Below are 6,102 nucleotides of genomic sequence, written 5' to 3'. Positions count from 1 at the left end.
TTTCTCTGGATCGGGTTGGGAAGCGGGCACGCGCACTGCAAGCTGGTCGCACTCGTGCCGTATTGGGGTTTAGGGTAGGTTGCAAGTGTTGCTTTTCAGTTGGAGGAAAAAACTTTTATCTCTTCTACCATTCTAAAGAATTATTGCAGAAGTCATGTTTATGGCTATTTTAAAGTTTACCCGGCATTGTAAAGGCCACCTTTACTTTCAAACCTGTTTTTTCTATAATCTTCCCAATCGCGGATTCCGAAGAGTCTTAACATCCTTGTGTCAAGAAACAGAAACGTTGCGCTTTGTTTTTCTTTCGCTCATCTCCGTTGCAAGCACTGTAGGTAACGGAGATTCACCACCTGCCAATCAAATTCCCTGCGTTGACAGGACCCTGAATAGCCCGCTCGGCCGCCATTCTTGTTTTGGTCCCTTTTTTGAAAACCGAGATTATGAGCGGAGGCCATTTTTCTTTTGGGCAGATTCCTTGTGACTCCAGGCCCCTCGACTAGTGTTTCGCCGCCATCTTAAGTCCTGGTTGTGGCTTCAAGCAGGCTTCAAGCCGTCAGCGTCGCTGCCCAGGTGATGTAGTTTCGGTGGCGGCGGCGCTACCCGGCGCGCCGAGAGACGCGGGGAAGGGAGAAGTGATCTCGCAGCACGGATATCTAAAGCTTCCGCAGGTTGATGTCAGGTTGTTTCCAGAGTCTCCTGCCTATTTAGTCTGTTTTCCTAACCAGATACTCCTTCACGAGTGACCCTGGACAGTAATAAAACAAAAGCCCGAACCCAAATCTTGCCACGATCGTAGGTAAGCACGTGGAACTGACAACCTAAGTGTTCCTTCCCTTGAACTGTTTGCCCGTATCTCCCTATATTGTTTTCCTTTGATATTTGAATCTTTTCTGGATCATCCCTATACTTCCACCTCTCTTCATTGTTTTCAAAGAGCGAAAAAGATGTTAAACATCAGGATGCGGGAAGCCAGGGCTTTAAAGTTGGAAGTATTGGTTTGGAAAAATTGAATACAGTGAGTCAGTCAGTTATTCGCATCAAATATCTCTACAAAAACAGTCCCCGTCCCAAATGTTTTTGGGTTATGACATAAATTCAGGTTGTGTTTGTGTATACTTCTCATTTATTCATGTCTTCAGAACATTGATTGAGTACCTAGTGTGAGCAAGGCCATGACAATGCTGTAGTAAATGAAAAAAACACTTTCTTGCGTGGAGCTTATATTTTATCAACCTTGACAGCTACAAGGTTGGGGCAAGCAATAATACAGGTATACCTTGGAGATACTGTGGGTTTGGTTCCAGACCAAACCGAAGCAAATCATAATCATTTTGCTGGTGGAGGGTCTTGCCTTCCATTCGTAAAAAACGCAGCACCTGTGAAGCGCAATAAAGCGAAGTGCAGTAAAATCAGTTGTGCCTGTGTTCTGTGTTTCTTAGTGATGGGGGACTCAAGAGTTAAAATTGAAGCTTGAGTAATGGTGGCTTCGGTTATGGTCAGTGGGCATAATGGATAACGCAATAAAAGCTTTGTTCTAGGAGCTGGGATATTGGAACAGGCCTATGGGACTTAACGAGATCTGTGAGTGAGCCACCTGTGTGCCCCCCGGGGACTACAGGTAATAAATACCCTTCTCTGCCAGCAGCCAACCTCTGTGCCCAGGGGACTGCAAGCAAAGCCTTTGTACTCCAAGGGCAGAACTCTCACTGACTGAAATCCAGTTAACTTTGACTATGATCTGATTAACTCTTCCTTGAAATCCCAAACCCTTACCTACCCTGTTCTTCCCATATAAAACAGTTGGCTGGGGAAAGGGAGTTGAGCTGATTTGGGAATGTAACCTCAGTTTCCCCAGATTCAGTCTCTGTCTCTGAATTCGTGACAGGTAGCACAAACTCCAATGTATTTTCTGGTTTCATTAGCACTGCTAGACTATATAAGTATTTATTCGCTTGCTCCTTCTACCCTCCCTGACCCCCGCCACTTTTTTTTCTTTTCTAGGAATAACTTGTATCGACACTTATTTCCTGGAACCTAGACATAACCATATTTGTAGACTAGTTGGCTAATTTTACACCCAATATTCAAGTTAGGTAGGGCTTTGCTGCTCAAAACGTGGTCTACCTAACAGCAGTATCACTGTCTTGTCAGAACTGCGTCTTAGACCCCCATCCTAAGACCCACTGAGTCGGAATCTTCCCTAAGAAGTGCATCCTAATGTGCAGAGAGCACTCATTTAGGGCATGGATTAACGACAGAGATGGTTTCTTTTTAACCAGTGCTTCTAAAACAGTTTACAGTATACTGTCAGTTTATTCCATGTTTTAAATGCGGTGGGCATATGTCACATTCTTCAGTGCTTTTAGCTCATCACCTTGATGTCAAGATGCCAATTTAGCAATCTCAAAAGTTGAAGAGAATTTGTCAGTCTGGTATATTGTTATGTAACTTGTTACAACACCTATGTATATATTTTTACTTTTAATGTATTAAATGTTGAAATCAAAGCTCCATATGTTTAACAGTTCAATATCGATTTGGAAAGCCTTGGGCCATGGTTTACCAAAGTTTTTTGTGGCACCTTGCTTGGAATTCTTAATATTGCTGATTATGAAAATTACCTGGGGAGCTTTTTTTTTTTTTAAACGGAGACTGCTGCCAATATCAACAGAGGTTGAGATGGAATTAAGGAACAGAAAGGTATTTGGGAAACTGCAGATGACTTTTACATTTTCCACATTGTTGTATGTTAGATTTTTCTCTCCCTTATGGTTTTACTTAAGATAATTAGGAGTTTAAAGGCAGTGAAAGAATGGGCCTGGGAATGTGCTTCCCAGGAATCAGTCGACTTGGATTAATTTATTCTGTCCTAAACAAGTTATCCAGCCTTTCTGTCTCTTCTTCCTCCATCTATTAACTGGGAAAAGAAGAATGAAGACGCCCCCCTTATTTTTTATTTAGCCTCGTGTGAGTTTTGTAAAATGTATTTAGTACTTACATCCTGTGAAAATGAGGAAGAATAGTATTTTATAAGTACAATATTGATTGCTTCTGATTGTCACATACAGCCATACACGGTGCCTTGTTTTACTGAGATTCACTCTGTTGGTACTTCACAGGTGCTGTTTGTTTGTTTGTTTTTATAAATAGAAGACAAGACCCTCCATCAGCAAAGATTACTACTTGCTTTGTTGTGATACATGCATTCTTATGGTGGTCTGAAACCTAACCCATGTTATCTTCCGGATAGATATTAGGCCAGGAAGATGTATTTTTTTTTCTGTGGTCTTGTTCTTTTTAAACAACTTTATTGAGGTGTAATTGTCATATAGTAAGATGCACATATTTAAAGTGTACACTTGATGTGTTTCACAGGTATACACCAGTGAAACCATCAACACAATCAAAGTGACATATCTGTCACCCCCCAAAATTGCCTCTTGCCTTTTGTAATCCTGCTGCCTTTTAGGCAGTCACTAGTTTGCTTTCTGTCACTCTAAATAAGTTTGCATTTCCTAGGATTTTATCTAAATAGAATCTTACTGTAGTAGCTGTTGTTTTGGGAGGGGGAACTTCTATCACTCATCATAATTGAGAGTCTTTCTTTTTGTATCAATAGTTCTTTTTAATTGCTGAGTAGTATTTTATTACATATATTATACAGTAATATGTTTATACTTTTACCGGTTGAAGGGCATTTGGATTATTATTATTTTCAGTGTTCATTTTACATTGCCTTTTTCTTTTCCGGTTTATTTGAATTGACCAAAAAAAAAAAAAAAAAAAAAAATCTAATTGCTTGGTGGCCAAAGCTTCTACATACAGTGAAATCTGGAAGTAATAGGGATAAATTGTCCTTTATTGGGACTTACCTTTGCCATTGTGCAGTTTATAAGTTGTTTTCTCAATGAAACTAATATGGTTTTTTAAATGCAAACTTTATGCATTGACTTTTTAGTGGACTGTCTTACTGTGTTCCTGTCTAGTCATTTTTAAGCTTTATTAAATCTTTAGTCTACTATTTATATCAGGGATCCCCAAACTTTTTACACAGGGAGCCAGTTCACTGTCCCTCAGACCGTTGGAGGGCCGGACTATAAAAAAAACTATGAACAAATCCCTATGCACACTGCATATATCTTATTTTAAAGTAAAAAAAAAAGGGGGGGGGACAAATACAATATTTAAAATAAAGAACAAGTAAATTTAAATCAACAAACTGACCAGTATTTCAATGGGAACTATGGGCCTGCTTTTGGCTAATGAGATGGTCAATGTCTGGTTCCATATTTGTCACTGCTAGCCGAAAACAAGTGATATGACGCGCTTCCGGAGCCGTGATGCCTGCGTCCCGTGTCACCGGAAGTAGTACTGTACGTGAGCAATGCCGCGCTTTGCATAACCTCTCACTGACCACCAATGAAAGAGGTGCCCCTTCCGGAAGTGCGGCAGGTGCTGGATACATGGCCTCAGGGCCGCATGCAGCCAGTGGGCCGTAGTTTGGGGACCCTTGATTTATATATTACTTTTTAAGGATTGAGTATAACTCATGCACATGAAGTTATCTCTGTAAACAGCGAAGTAGAGATCTAGAAAGTCAAGCCTAAAGTGTCACACAACTCCCTTTTGTCCATAAATGGAAAGTACCACTCATATCTAGTGTTGATATAGGTACATTCCAAAGTCTTTTTGCCTCTATTACAGAAAAGCAGTGCCTTGCTTTGTGTTTATTGTGATATTGACACTTTGTGCTGGAATAAATCAGAGCTGCTAACTGAAATAAGGATAATTAATGCCTTGTGTTAGTTATAGGATAATATATAGAATATTGCCATTACAATATCTTTGGCATTTAAAGGCCAATTGTGTTATTCTGATTTTATTTTTTAGTTAGAAAAGATTAGATATTTTGTTTTGCAGTTTTAAAAATAGTTTAAAATTTACATGTGGTAGACTTTAATCTTTTAGGTGTACATTTCACGAGCTTTGACTAATGCATTGGTCGGGTAACCACCGTCTCAATCAGGAGGCAGAACAGTCTATCACCCCCACCCCCAGTTCTCCTCTGCTGTCCCCTTGTGGGGACCCTCCACCACTCCACCCATCGCAGTCGGTGATCTATTCTCCATGGCTGTAGTTTCTGCATTGAAAAGATTAGATTGGAAGAAGATTGCATTAATGATTATCAGAAGTATGTTCTGATGGTGAAGGTGACAGGAAAAGAGTGGTTACCAGAGTGGGCTTGGATTGATTATGTGCTGTCCTCTTGTGCCCTCCACGTTTATAATGATTATGGTTAACAGAGACTGAGCGCTCACTGTGCCCAGGCACTGGGCCAAATACTGCATATCTGATCTCTCGTGATCCTCGTGGGACCCTGGAACTAGTCACTCATTATTATCTTAAACCAAAATTCCAGAGATGTAGAGGAGCTGAAGAGCCTCAAGGTCACATGAAGGGGCATGTCTGATTTGCTGGAATCTGAGGACTTGAGTGCCCTCCATGGCAGTGCCTACGTCTGTTTCTGACAAAGTTATAAAAATTAGACGTCTATTAGTGAAACATCCTGTACAGCTCTGGGTGGGCATTTTCTGTGGGCACAGCCGGAAGAGGAGGCCCAGATCATGGGTCAACTGATTGGGTTAAGGTATAGAGTGACTAAAAGGACTGTTCTGTGGAATTAATCAAGGTAGAGGATTTCAACATTGGACCAACATTTAAAGACAAAAAGAAAAAAAAAAGTCCTAATTTTTTTGCCACTTTGCATTATTGTCCTTCCACTGTTGGAGCTTCCCTGATTGTTTGTTTTTAATTTTGTTTTTCCCTTTTTTAGAAGCTGACATTGGCTTTGAAAATTACCATATGAATAATAGGAAAAGGTGACCTTTTTTACACTGAAGTTGCCTTTTCAAACTCTATCTAGGCTGTCACCAGCAAGACCTTTGCTCTTCTTTCATTTTTCCTTGGCATTTTATTAAAGTTTGTGATTCCTTCCTTGATACTTGTTGCGTGCATGTGTGTAATAAAATTGGATGGGGTGGGGGAGAGGGAATGAAATGATTTCTCATCCTTGAATTCGAATTGTGCCTTCAGGAATTCTAG

The 6,102-nt window shown here is 40.4% G+C and overlaps 1 protein-coding gene across 1 annotated transcript in view; it reads left to right on the top strand.

The window, feature by feature from the left end:
* The first annotated feature begins 594 nt into the window (after positions 1–594).
* SLX4IP (SLX4 interacting protein) overlaps positions 595–6,102 on the top strand; it is a 225,047-nt gene continuing 219,539 nt past the window's right edge. Inside the window, 1 exon segment of the mRNA XM_066236042.1 lies at positions 595–796. The gene's annotated coding sequence lies outside the window, so the exon portion shown is untranslated.

The sequence above is a fragment of the Saccopteryx bilineata genome, chromosome 6 (assembly GCF_036850765.1).
Source record: "Saccopteryx bilineata isolate mSacBil1 chromosome 6, mSacBil1_pri_phased_curated, whole genome shotgun sequence".
NCBI classification, from domain to species: Eukaryota; Metazoa; Chordata; class Mammalia; order Chiroptera; family Emballonuridae; genus Saccopteryx; species Saccopteryx bilineata.
The sequence above is the reverse complement of the archived record's forward strand: the minus strand, read 5'-3'. Positions and strand labels throughout refer to the sequence as shown.